This window comes from Musca autumnalis, unplaced genomic scaffold (assembly GCF_047663935.1).
Source record: "Musca autumnalis isolate F117 unplaced genomic scaffold, ASM4766393v1 scaffold_4, whole genome shotgun sequence".
Lineage (NCBI taxonomy): Eukaryota > Metazoa > Arthropoda > Insecta > Diptera > Muscidae > Musca > Musca autumnalis.
Window position 1 is genome coordinate 129,731,628 of NW_027411977.1, and position 15,142 is coordinate 129,746,769.

Genomic DNA, 15,142 nt, shown 5'->3' on the forward strand with positions numbered 1-15,142 from the left:
TCGTTGCAGTACTTGTTAGGGTGTTACCGTGAGAGCCATCCTAATCACCATATGGTGGATAGGACCCCCACGCAGTCATGTCAGGAACGATCTTCATGACCTAGAAAAAGAGGTCCAACTTTAAAATAGAGAAATCGTAGAAAAGAAGCCTATCAAGGAGGCTTGGAAATAGAACCAGAGCCAGACTATGCAGAAAAAATAACTTACAAACATAAAATAAAACAAGTGAGCCAAGGCTATAGTCGGGTCGGGGCCGACTATGTCATACCCTACACCACTACACCTGTTCATAACCTTTTGAGTAATAAAATTCAAAATATTAAAATTGGGATAGTGTAACGTGACAAATTGATCACATACATAAAACCAACGACAGCGCTGCCCCACTACCACAACAACATTACAACCGGCCAACGGAGATTAGCAAAGCCCCACTACCCAACAGCGTCACAACCTGCCAATCCATACTAACTGTTGGGTTCGCTTGCGTTTCAGTGGGATGTGTGTGTTACAGTGCAATTTTAGGCAAGCGACAGCATAACAACTGCAGAGTAATTCTCAAATGCTCTGTGCGACTGAACACACTAATATTTCAGTTTCGTTGGCGAAAGACAGGCTTGCTACTGCAGGGAGCCAGCCATACGGGCTTGAGTAAAGTTGTGTGTTCGTGGTCCGCCAACCGACACGGGAGTGTAGAGAGGTTGGGAAGTATTTTTGAGATCTACCCCTTTGCGCGGTGGCTAATACATTCACTCCACCTTCGGGTGTTGTTCCACTCCACCTTCGGGTGTTGTTCCACTCCACCTCCGGGTGTTGTTCCACTCCACCTTCGGGTGTTGTTCCACTCCACCTTCGGGTGTTGTTCCACTCCACCTCCGGGTGTTGTTCCACTCCACCTTCGGGTGTTGTTCCACTCCACCTTCGGGTGTTGTTCCACTCCACCTTCGGGTGTTGTTCCACTCCACCTTCGGGTGTTGTTCCACTCCACCCTCGGGTGTTGTTCCACTAGTCAGTAGTCGTAGAATACCGTAGAGGCTAACGTAGAACTAACACTAACGAACGACAACACGAACAGCCGAGCCGAGTGCAGAATCACCGAGTAGCCGAACACCGAATCCCCGAGTGACCGAACAGCTACAGCACCGAATCACCGAGTAGCCGAACACCGATCATCAGTGGCCGAACCCCTAACACAGAATCACAGAGTGGCCGAACACATACAAACTCCGAGTGGCCACACATCTACGACACGAATCACCGAATGTCCGAACCCCGAACACATACAAACTCCGAGTGGCCGAACATCTACAACACGAATCACCGAATGACCGAACACTGAACCCTAAACCCCGAATCACCGAGTGGCCGAACACATACGAACAACGAGTGGACGAATATCTACAACACGAATCACCGAGTGGCCGAACATCTACAACACGAATCACCGAGTTCCCGATTATTTTCAAATCGTCGCCGAACAGCGAATCATCGAATTCCCGATTATCTTCAGATCGCCTACTACCGAACAGCGAATCACCGAGTTCCCGATCATCATCAAACCATTTACTGAATCCAAGTTGCCGATTCCACAGCCAATTATCCTTCTTATCGTATTTAAACATAAGTAGATTATAAATTAGTTTTACATCAATAAATATCCGATTTAACCCCCAGGAAAGGGAGAATACTCGTCTTATTATTCCGTAAGGTTTAGTGGGCCCTTATGGCGACCCTGGACACGACTAAGTCTACCCCAGCCTACGACAAAACCACGTTACAATAGCTTAGCGCCTTTGCTCTGAATGTCTTCATTAACACAGGTCATTTTTTTTTGAAATGCATTTAAGTGCATCGACAGTACAACCCAAATAAAAAATGGAAAAGTCGGATGTATGCCAACCATCAATAGGCTTCTTTCTCTGTTAGACACCCAAAAATATTCGTGAGGATCCGATCAAAATTTCGTAGTGTGATTGCAAAAACCGCGGGCCTATGTGGCCAAATTTGAGCCAAACACTATCCACTAATATAAGGGACATTTTTGCAAAATTTTAGGAATCTACGCCCTTTAGCAAAGTTCCGCTAAAGTGCTCATATTTCGCACTGTGCGTCGGGTACCTTCAATGATGTCATTTGTGAAATATTGAACTCCTATTTGACTGATCTTACCACATTTTTCCACGCGTGGAGATATGCAAATATCCGCCTCTACAGCCACTCTGTTCAACACATGGACGACAGTAGTGAGAACAGAGTTCACTTTCATGGTCGATGGTAGCAAGATTCCGAACACAAACTTCCCAAAATTCTCGCAGTTACATTGGATTGCCTGTTTGTGTCGACCGTTCATGCCACAGCTATTTGTCACAAGCAGAGATGTAGGAACAAGTTCCTCAAGTCCTAGCCGGCAGCACTTGTGGTGCAGATAAAGAAACCTTGTTGACCTCATATAACGCGATAGGTCTCGCTTTGGTTAGCTATGCGGTGCCAGTATGGACCGCGAAAATAAATACAACGTGATGGAAAAATTTTCAAACCTGACCGCCCTAAGAACTGCAACAGGGTGCCTCCTCATGTCTCCAGTAGACCATATACGTGGGACACAGCAACACAATGGCATGCTCTCGTTGCAGTACTTGTTAGGGTGTTACCGTGAGAGCCATCCTAATCACCATATGGTGGATAGGACCCCCACGCAGTCATGTCAGGAACGATCTTCATGACCTAGAAAAAGAGGTCCAACTTTAAAATAGAGAAATCGTAGAAAAGAAGCCTATCAAGGAGGCTTGGAAATAGAACCAGAGCCAGACTATGCAGAAAAAATAACTTACAAACATAAAATAAAACAAGTGAGCCAAGGCTATAGTCGGGTCGGGGCCGACTATGTCATACCCTACACCACTACACCTGTTCATAACCTTTTGAGTAATAAAATTCAAAATATTAAAATTGGGATAGTGTAACGTGACAAATTGATCACATACATAAAACCAACGACAGCGCTGCCCCACTACCACAACAACATTACAACCGGCCAACGGAGATTAGCAAAGCCCCACTACCCAACAGCGTCACAACCTGCCAATCCATACTAACTGTTGGGTTCGCTTGCGTTTCAGTGGGATGTGTGTGTTACAGTGCAATTTTAGGCAAGCGACAGCATAACAACTGCAGAGTAATTCTCAAATGCTCTGTGCGACTGAACACACTAATATTTCAGTTTCGTTGGCGAAAGACAGGCTTGCTACTGCAGGGAGCCAGCCATACGGGCTTGAGTACAGTTGTGTGTTCGTGGTCCGCCAACCGACACGGGAGTGTAGAGAGGTTGGGAAGTATTTTTGAGAGCTACCCCTTTGCGCGGTGGCTAATACATTCACTCCACCTTCGGGTGTTGTTCCACTCCACCTTCGGGTGTTGTTCCACTCCACCTCCGGGTGTTGTTCCACTCCACCTTCGGGTGTTGTTCCACTCCACCTTCGGGTGTTGTTCCACTCCACCTCCGGGTGTTGTTCCACTCCACCTTCGGGTGTTGTTCCACTCCACCTTCGGGTGTTGTTCCACTCCACCTTCGGGTGTTGTTCCACTCCACCTTCGGGTGTTGTTCCACTCCACCCTCGGGTGTTGTTCCACTAGTCAGTAGTCGTAGAATACCGTAGAGGCTAACGTAGAACTAACACTAACGAACGACAACACGAACAGCCGAGCCGAGTGCAGAATCACCGAGTAGCCGAACACCGAATCCCCGAGTGACCGAACAGCTACAGCACCGAATCACCGAGTAGCCGAACACCGATCATCAGTGGCCGAACCCCTAACACAGAATCACAGAGTGGCCGAACACATACAAACTCCGAGTGGCCACACATCTACGACACGAATCACCGAATGTCCGAACCCCGAACACATACAAACTCCGAGTGGCCGAACATCTACAACACGAATCACCGAATGACCGAACACTGAACCCTAAACCCCGAATCACCGAGTGGCCGAACACATACGAACAACGAGTGGACGAATATCTACAACACGAATCACCGAGTGGCCGAACATCTACAACACGAATCACCGAGTTCCCGATTATTTTCAAATCGTCGCCGAACAGCGAATCATCGAATTCCCGATTATCTTCAGATCGCCTACTACCGAACAGCGAATCACCGAGTTCCCGATCATCATCAAACCATTTACTGAATCCAAGTTGCCGATTCCACAGCCAATTATCCTTCTTATCGTATTTAAACATAAGTAGATTATAAATTAGTTTTACATCAATAAATATCCGATTTAACCCCCAGGAAAGGGAGAATACTCGTCTTATTATTCCGTAAGGTTTAGTGGGCCCTTATGGCGACCCTGGACACGACTAAGTCTACCCCAGCCTACGACAAAACCACGTTACAATAGCTTAGCGCCTTTGCTCTGAATGTCTTCATTAACACAGGTCATTTTTTTTTGAAATGCATTTAAGTGCATCGACAGTACAACCCAAATAAAAAATGGAAAAGTCGGATGTATGCCAACCATCAATAGGCTTCTTTCTCTGTTAGACACCCAAAAATATTCGTGAGGATCCGATCAAAATTTCGTAGTGTGATTGCAAAAATGGAAAAAGGGATGCATTACCGACTATTGCGATATCTCTGTTGTTTGACCACCTATACCGTAACATCGTTGCAAAGGTGATATTTTCTACTTTCATTAGCAGGTTTTGCTTTTGATATACCCCTTTTAGAAGAGGAGATATTCGGTTTGAAATAAAACGTTGACTTTTTCTCCAAATAAGTTTTTTGCCCATTACGACCCCTAAATATTATCCGACCATCACCAAAATCAATAGGCTTCTTTCTCTGTAGGATCCCCATTAGCCCCCAAAATTTCGTGACGATCCGATCAAAATTGCGACCTGTAGCGTGATTACAAAAAAATGAAAAAAAATGGGATGTATTGCCGACTATTGTGATATCACCGTTATGTGGTCACCTACGCCAACCTACTTTGCATCACTGTAAAGATGGGATTTTCTACTTTCATAGTCAGACTTTGTTTTTGGAAGATCCCCAACCGAAGCTGTGATATTCGTCATTATTATTAAAATCGCAAAAATAAAAAGTTGGGTTCTATTAGCGGCTATTGCGATATATTCGTTGTTTGATCACCTACGAGAACCCTCTTTACATCATTAGAAAGGCGATATTTTCTACTTTCATGGCCAGATTTTGCTTTTGGTATACCCCATATTGAAGCTGAGATATTCGCTTAGGAAAAAACGTTGTATTTTTCTCCAAATAAGTTTTTTGCCCATTACGACCCCTAAATATTATCCGACCGTCACCAAAATCAATAGGCTTCTTCATCTGTGTGACCCCCATTAACCCTCAAAATTTCGTGACGATCCGATCAAAATTGAGACCTGTAGCGTGATTTCCAAAAATGTGGAAAAATGGGATGTATTACCGACTATTGCGATATCTCCGTTATTTGGTCACCTACGCCGACCTAGTTTACATCATTGTAAAGATGGGATCTTCTACTTTCATACCCAGGCTTTGCTCTTGGAAAGTCCCCAACCAAAGCTGTGATATTCGTCATTATAATTAAAATCGCAAAAATGAAAATTTGGGTTTTATTTGCGACTATTGTGATATCTTCGTTGTTTGATCACCTACGAAAACCTACTTAACATCATTAGAAAGGTGATATTTTCTACTTTTATTGTCAGGTTTTGCTTTTGGTATACCCCGTATAGAAGCTGAGATATTCGCTTTGGAAAAAAACGTTGTCTTTTTATCCACATAATTTTTTTGCCCATTCCGACCCCTAAATATTATCCGACCATCACCAAAATCAATAGGCTTCTTCCCCTCCGGGACCTCCATCAAGACCCAAAATTTCGTGACGATCCCATAAATATTGCGACCTGTAGCGTGATTACAAGGTTTAGATGGACAGACGGACGGACACACATAGCCAGATCGACTCAGCTCGTCGAGACATTCATTTTGGTATATATAAGTATGGGTCTACGGCCATTATTTCGATGCGTTACAAACTTTTTGGCCAAAACCAACTTATAATACCCTCCCCACATAGTGGTGTAGGGTATAACAAGTAAAAACACGTTAAGTTCGAACGGGCCGAACTTTTTATACACTCCACCACGAACTGCATTGAAGTGAATAGGAACAATTAGTTTAATTTCGTTTATGAAAGTATTCTTCCCTTTATTCCAGGAGTAATACATATATCTCTACTGATAATACTCCCAGCAAAACAGCTCATATGGGTCGACATTTTTGTTCTTTCTAAAACATGGACCAATATTTACAATTTTCAGAATTGAGCGAAATACATAAAATTGGGCAATACCGACTAGACCTAAACCTGGATATTCTGGATTTGGATAGTAAACAACACACAGTGCGAAATATGGGCAGTTTAGTGGAACTTTAAGGAATTTTGAAAGTACATAAAATTAATTAAATTTTAATTGAATTCGTTAGCTAAGTACTTCACTGCAAATGACCCATACTCAGTTTGGCGATTTACTCCGCGAAACGACTTAAAAATGCACTTAAAGTTGCACTTTTGTTTCATAATTTTTTTTTCTAAAAAAATATAATTTGGATTCATTAAAAAAATAGCGTGACGCGGACAAATGGTAAGTCAGTATGACATGATTTATTTTTCTTAATATTTTACAAAACTATTATGATATTTTACACTTTAAAACAATGCAAAATGGGGGTTTTGTTTTCGTGCAATTTTAGTCGGAAAGAAGTGATTTTTTGAAGTTTTCAAAATTATAATTTTTTATTTTCCGTGGACATTTCAAAAGTGAGTTCCGTACATTCACGTGTTAAGATATATATAATCTGAAAGATTGGATTCTCCTCTGTTCGCAAAGCTATAAAACTGCTGCGGTATCGTGCGGTCTTTGGAGATATTCAAGATTTTCTAAAAAGACTTCGGGAATTTCATCCAGTTGCATTTTCCAAAAGTGGAAGGTAAACACGACAATGAACGCCATTGTTGACTGTGTTTTGAAGAAATGGACTCACTAATTCTAACAGTGATAATTTCTGTAAAATTAAGAAACCTCTCGCATTTTTTTATAGTTTTGACCTCTAAATGTTGGTGATTTACATATAGTGCAACATTTTAAGATGCTGCTGTGCAAATACCAAAATACGTTAAAAATTGCAATGCAGTGCAGACCTGAACTTGATTTGAAAGACATTATTAACACAATTAATTGTACAGACCTACTGAATGGACCAATAAACATTATACACACAAATGAAAACAAAAAATATTGACATTTTACTCCTTTATAGTTGTGTAGGGTTGTGGGACTTCACCCAGAAGTGGGCCTATGTTGACAGCTTTTATGTGAGGAGGATTTTTATTCGCTAACATCTTAAAATTTACATTTGCATCAAAATCTGTTGCAATTTTTGTCTTCAACATTTAAAATACATAATATGAGGGAACCCGTTATATGGGGGCTATACCAAAAACGCGTACCTACGATGTTAATATTTCGCACAGAGGTTTTCTATCTACGAAGAACTTAAAATGCCAAAATACAACCAAATACGTTGGAAAATGTGTGTGTAACATTTAAAATATATCCCATCGACCGGTACCGTTCAATGGGGTCAATACCAAAACGCTAACCTATATTGAAAATATTTTGTACATAAATTTTCTATCCGCTGAGAACTCAATATACCAATTTGCAGCAAAATCGATTGAAAAATAAATGTAAAACGTAAAAACGACAGCCGCCGTTACATGAACGCTACGGGAAACCGCGGGCCTATGTGGCCCAATTTGAGCCCCACAATATCCACTAATATAAGAAACATTTTTGCAAAATTTTAGGAATCTACGCCCTTTACTTTAAAAGTTATTAGTAAAGTTCCGCTAAAGTGTTCATATTTCGCACTGTGCAACATCGAGAACAACGTTCTTTGGAGGCTGTATAAAACGTTGACCTGTACCGATAAATCAATGGAGGAAAGCTTCGTAACTACAGCGAACACTAAATACGAAATTTCAGTTATTCCCGTTGAATAATGTGGCTAAAACCGAAAATTGGGAGTGGCCTTTCTATGGGGGCTATATAAAAACATGGAACAATACCGGAAAATTTCAGGTGGAAAGTTTTATACCACCAACGGAGACTAAATATTAAATTTCATCTGTTTGATGACACTACCTTCAAAATACCCAAAATCGGGAAGTACGCTTCTATGGGGGTTATTTGAAAAAAGCGCTTCATTTCGGTTGGAATGTTTCAAATCCCTATCAAAAATTTAATTCCAACTATCAGCTATTTCGGTGACGAACGAAGACTAACTACCAAAAGTCGTTCATTTCGATGGGATATTGAGCAGCAACTTTCAAAATACCGAAAATCGGGAGGTACCGCTCTATTGGGGCTATATGAAGACATGGACCTATACCGACAAATTTCAGGTGGAAAGTTTTATACCCTCAACGAAGACAAAGAACCAACGTGCAGCCATTTCGGTGTTATAATGAGGCTAAAACCTTCAATATACCGAAAATTGGGATATACCGTTCTATGGGGGTACATCAAAACGTGGACGTATACCGACAAATTTCTGAGGGAAATTTTTGTAGCCCAGAAAAAGACTAAATACCAAATTTCAGCCACTTTGGTGAAATAATGAGGCTACAACCTTCAAATCGCCGATAATCGCGAGGTACCGTTCTATCAAATTTACCGACAAATTTCTAAGGGAAATTTTTGTAGCCCAGAAAAAGACAGGTGGAAAGTTTTATACCCTCAACGAAGACAAAGAACCAACGTGCAGCCACTTCGGTGGAATAATGAGGCTAAAACCTTCAAAATACCCAAAATTGGGCGATACCGATATATGGGAGCTATATGAAGGCGTTGACCTATACCGGCCAATTTCAGGTGGAAAGTTTTATATCCTCAGCGATGACTATGTACCAAATTTTTCCCATTTCGGTGCTATAATGAAGCTTAATCCTTCAAAATACCGAAAATTGGGATGTACCGTTCCATGGGGTGGACGTGGACTATGTACCAAGACGTGGACCTATACCGGCACATTTCATATGCGTTTAATATCCCAAATTAAGACTAAATACCAAATTTCAGCCATTTCGGTGGAATATTGAGGACACCTACTTCAAAATACCGAAAATAAAAAATAACCGATCTATAGGGGCTGTACTAAGGCGTGGACCTGCACCGACAAGTTTCTGGGGGAAAGTTTTATACACCCAACGAAGAATAAATACCACATATCAGCCATTTCAGAGGAATATAGAGGCCAGAACCTTCAAAATACCGAAAATCAGGAGGTACCGTTCTATGGGGGCTATATGAAGACGTGGACCTATACCTAAACATTTCTGGGGGAAAGTTTTATACCCCCAACGAACACTAAATACCCAATTTCAGCCATTTCGGTGTCATAATGAGGCTAAAACCTTCAAAATACCGAAAATCGGGAGATATCGTCCTATGGCGACTATATGAAAACGTGGACCTATATAAACAAACTTTTGGAGAAATGTTTTTTAGCCTCTGGAGACACAAAATACCAAATTACATCCAATTCGGTGGTAAAATGGGACAAATATCTTAAAAAATCCTTAGAACGACGACGCGTAACGCGCCACTTTACCAAAATTTCATCCATCTACTTTAATTCGTTCGGACGCTAGAGTGATTTCCACAGATGGACAGACGAACGGACATTGCTATATCGTTGTAGAATTGCACGCTGATCAAGAATAAATATATATATATAGTTTGTGGGGTCTACAATGATTATTTCGAGTAGTTGCAAACGGAATGACAAACTTAATACACCCCCCATCTTATGGTGGAGGGTATAAAAACACTGTTACGACAACAACAACCAAAAATTATGGACATAGGGGGTTTTTGACGTTTTTAGCTATATTATATAGCCCTCATATACAACGACCTCATTTCGTGTATTTTGATAAAGTTTTTAGCTTTAATTTGGCATTTAAGGTTCGAAGTGCTCAACAAAACTCTCCACCAAATATTGTGGACATATGTAAGTCCACATTTTGGTATAGACCCTATATACCGATACTGCCCGATTTCAGGTATTTGGAAATCTATATTTCGGGCTAAATTGGCTGTTGAACTCTGGGAACCTTAAATGGCAAACATTTAGTGTACGGCCCCATATAACGACACCAATGATTTCAGGTGTTTTTATCTATATTATCTACATAGGATTTCCAGTGAGTAAAAACTTCTACTTCAAAAATTGTGGACAAAGACCCACGTTGGATAATAGCCCCTATATTACGGTACAGACCGATTTTTTGATAATTAAATTCGTTTATTGGACTGAGCCGAAAATATGAATACATATCTTTTTTATTAATTTTCTCGTTTAGAGTTAAGCTTAATGATCTGAAATTATTTGCAAGTGAAAAAGGAAAGCCATGGACTCGAACCCACATAGTCACCAAATTACGTTACCTGGTTTCATTGGTGGTAAAGCAAATCTTCGGACGTATCGACTATGTAATGGCTTCTCTGTCCTAGAACTTATCGTCCCACGTCCTTGAAAACATATCAAAAAAATGTTGTCACGGCGTGTTAGCGTTCAAAGCCAAAACTCATAACTTCAAAGGCATCGCAAAAAGCGGTTGTTGTGAAGAAAATACATTTCAACGGCCAAATATCCGTTAATGTATAAAAACACATTTGCATTTGAAAAACGATAAGTTCTAGGACAGAGAAGCCATTACATAGTCGATACGTCCGAAGATTTGCTTTACCACCAATGAAACCAGGTAACGTAATTTGGTGACTATGTGGGTTCGAGTCCATGGCTTTCCTTTTTCACTTGCAAATAATTTCAGATCATTAAGCTTAACTCTAAACGAGAAAATTAATAAAATCATTAAAAAAAATGATCTTCGCCCTAACAGGCAAAATTTCAAAAAATGAATACATATCGTCGGTGTCATGCTTAAGTGTTCCATACGCCATTTGCCCGTTTTGAGATAATCGCATTTTAATGTTTTGCGTCACAACTGCATGGAGCTGGATAAAGAAAATATTTATATATTTGACTAGAAATATTAAATATAGTATATAGAACATATTTGCAAAAATATAGAAGAATATATAATGGAATATAAAAGTTATAAATATTTTAAAAAAAAGAATTTTTTTTCTTTTGGTATACCCCGTATAGAAGCTGAGATATTCGCTTTGGAAAAAAACGTTGTCTTTTTATCCACATAATTTTTTTGCCCATTCCGACCCCTAAATATTATCCGACCATCACCAAAATCAATAGGCTTCTTCCCCTCCGGGACCTCCATCAAGACCCAAAATTTCGTGACGATCTCATAAATATTGCGAACTGTAGCGTGATTACAAGGTTTAGATGGACAGACGGACGGACACACATAGCCAGATCGACTCAGCTCGTCGAGACATTCATTTTGGTATATATAAGTATGGGTCTACGGCCATTATTTCGATGCGTTACAAACTTTTTGGCCAAAACCAACTTATAATACCCTCCCCACATAGTGGTGTAGGGTATAACAAGTAAAAACACGTTAAGCTCGAACGGGCCGAACTTTTTATACACTACACCACGAACTGCATTGAAGTGAATAGGAACAATTAGTTTAATTTCGTTTATGAAAGTATTCTTCCCTTTATTGCAGGAGTAATACATATATCTCTACTGATAATACTCCCAGCAAAACAGCTCATATGGGTCGACATTTTTGTTCTTTCTAAAACATGGACCAATATTTACAATTTTCAGAATTGAGCGAAATACATAAAATTGGGCAATACCGACTAGACCTAAACCTGGATATTCTGGATTTGGATAGTAAACAACATCGAGAACAACGTTCTATGGAGGCTGTATAAAACGTTGACCTGTACCGATAAATCAATGGAGGAAAGCTTCGTAACTACAGCGAACACTAAATACGAAATTTCAGTTATTCCCGTTGAATAATGTGGCTAAAACCGAAAATTGGGAGTGGCCTTTCTATGGGGGCTATATAAAAACATGGAACAATACCGGAAAATTTCAGGTGGAAAGTTTTATACCACCAACGGAGACTAAATATTAAATTTCATCTGTTTGATGACACTACCTTCAAAATACCCAAAATCGGGAAGTACGCTTCTATGGGGGTTATTTGAAAAAAGCGCTTCATTTCGGTTGGAATGTTTCAAATCCCTATCAAAAATTTAATTCCAACTATCAGCTATTTCGGTGACGAACGAAGACTAACTACCAAAAGTCGTTCATTTCGATGGGATATTGAGCAGCAACTTTCAAAATACCGAAAATCGGGAGGTACCGCTCTATTGGGGCTATATAAAGACCGACAAATTTCAGGTGGAAAGTTTTATACCCTCAACGAAGACAAAGAACCAACGTGCAGCCATTTCGGTGTTATAATGAGGCTAAAACCTTCAATATACCGAAAATTGGGATATACCGTTCTATGGGGGTACATCAAAACGTGGACGTATACCGACAAATTTCTGAGGGAAATTTTTGTAGCCCAGAAAAAGACTAAATACCAAATTTCAGCCACTTTGGTGAAATAATGAGGCTACAACCTTCAAATCGCCGATAATCGCGAGGTACCGTTCTATCAAATTTACCGACAAATTTCTAAGGGAAATTTTTGTAGCCCAGAAAAAGACTAAATACCAAATTTCAGCCACTTCGGTGGAATAATGAGGCTAAAACCTTCAAAATACCCAAAATTGGGCGATACCGATATATGGGAGCTATATGAAGGCGTTGACCTATACCGGCCAATTTCAGGTGGAAAGTTTTATATCCTCAGCGATGACTATGTACCAAATTTTTGCCATTTCGGTGCTATAATGAAGCTTAATCCTTCAAAATACCGAAAATTGGGATGTACCGTTCCATGGGGTGGACGTGGACTATGTACCAAGACGTGGACCTATACCGGCACATTTCATATGCGTTTAATATCCCAAATTAAGACTAAATACCAAATTTCAGCCATTTCGGTGGAATATTGAGGACACCTACTTCAAAATACCGAAAATAGAAAATAACCGATCTATAGGGGCTGTACTAAGGCGTGGACCTGCACCGACAAGTTTCTGGGGGAATGTTTTATACACCCAACGAAGACTAAATACCACATATCAGCCATTTCTGAGGAATATTGAGGCCTCTGGAGACACAAAATACCAAATTACATCCAATTCGGTGGTAAAATGGGACAAATATCTTAAAAAATCCTTAGAACGACGACGCGTAACGCGCCACTTTACCAAAATTTCATCCATCTACTTTAATTCGTTCGGACGCTAGAGTGATTTCCACAGATGGACAGACGAACGGACATTGCTATATCGTTGTAGAATTGCACGCTGATCAAGAATATATATATTAGGGCTATAACCAAAAAAATACCACCACATAGCCGTGTAGAGCATGGAAAACTATTATGAAATACGGCGTCAATTTTTCTCTATCGCGAAAAAAGTTTCCGCACCAAATGCATTGAAGTTCAGTAATGCATTTTTTAATTTTAGCTGTTATGACAACATATTTGCTTTTAATTAAAATTTTTATTTTTTTGTAATCTAATTTAAAATCATTATCAAAGCGTTCTGGACCAATTTGTCCTCAAATCGCGCCATTTCGGAGCATTTTATGAATTTTTGACACTATTGCAGTTTTTGCTTTTTCTTTATAAACTCGTGAATTTTATGTTTATATTTTTTGTACCTATCGGACAAAAGAATATGGGGTCATTTGCAACGAAGTCGCGAAAGTTACAGGCTGTTTTTGTTGACTTTACCTGTGAGAATCGTATATGTTTTTTACAAAAATACAACACCAGTACCACGTGGGGAATTTTGTCCTAATAATGAAAACGCGTTTCTAAGATCGATTCAGTGAAAAAAGTTTACGCGCCGACTGTAATTACTAAAACCCTTTTGATATTTTTTCTACTTATAATTTTAAATTTGCTTTGTTTGAATAAATATTCATAGAAAAAAATACAATTCTCACAGGCAAAGTCATTAAAAATTGTCTGTAACTTTCGCGAATTTGTTGCAAATGACACCATATTCTCTTGTCCGATAGGTACAATAAATATAAACATAAAATTCACGAGTTTATAAAGAAACAAGTAAGCAAAGGCTATAGTCGGACAGGGCCGACCATACGATACCCTACACCACTACCCTGCGAGTTAACTTTCAGCAAATCAAAGTTTCTTTTGGACAAATAAGCTCATTGTAAGAAATAATTTTTTGAAGTCTGCAACCTTATCACATTAAGTTTAAATAACAATAGAATACTTGTTCCACAAACATCACAGAAGGGACAGGGCGTGCACCACGATTCATACTACAGCAATAGTATGGGGCCTACTGTTTATCGCCGAGTCCGAAAGGCATGTCTTAAAACACCACCTGTAGAGAAGCTGTACATGGTTGAAATACTCAGCAAATGTCGCCAACTTTACTCAGGGGTATTTTGCCATCGTTGGAAATTTGATGTTTGCTGGCCGGGAATCGAACGCCCGACCTTCAGCGTGCAAGGCGGGTGTGCAAACAATTGTACCATGGTGTCACCAATAAGTAATTTTAGAACGGACATTTAGTGTGGACTTAATTTTTTGCATATTTTAACATATTTGCTAAACCATATGCAAGGCTTTGTGCCCTAAATATCCCATCGAATTGGCTGAAAGTTTGTATTAAGTATTCGTTCTTCACAATTTTCGACCTGAACTTTATCGGTATAGGTCCAGGTCTTCATATAGCTCCCATAGAACCGTACCTCCCGATACCCGGTATTTTGATGGTTGTGGCCTCAATATCAAACTGAAATGGCTGACATTTTGTATTCAGTCTTCGTTGGAGGTAAAAAAACTTTCCACCTGAAATTTGTCGTTATATGTCCACGTCTTCATATAGCTCCCATAACCAGAACCTACCGATTTTCTGTACTTTGAAGGTTATGGTATTAAGTCTTCATTGGGGGTATTAAACTTTCCATCTGAAATTTGTCGGTATAGGTCTAGGCGTTCATATAGCTCC

General features: G+C 39.9%; 1 protein-coding gene across 2 annotated transcripts in view; it reads right to left on the bottom strand.

Annotated features, from left to right (window-relative positions):
- The window catches only part of Or67d (Odorant receptor 67d), a 141,008-nt gene that overhangs the window by 116,662 nt on the left and 9,204 nt on the right, over window positions 1-15,142 (bottom strand). The gene's annotated exons all lie outside the window — the stretch shown is intronic.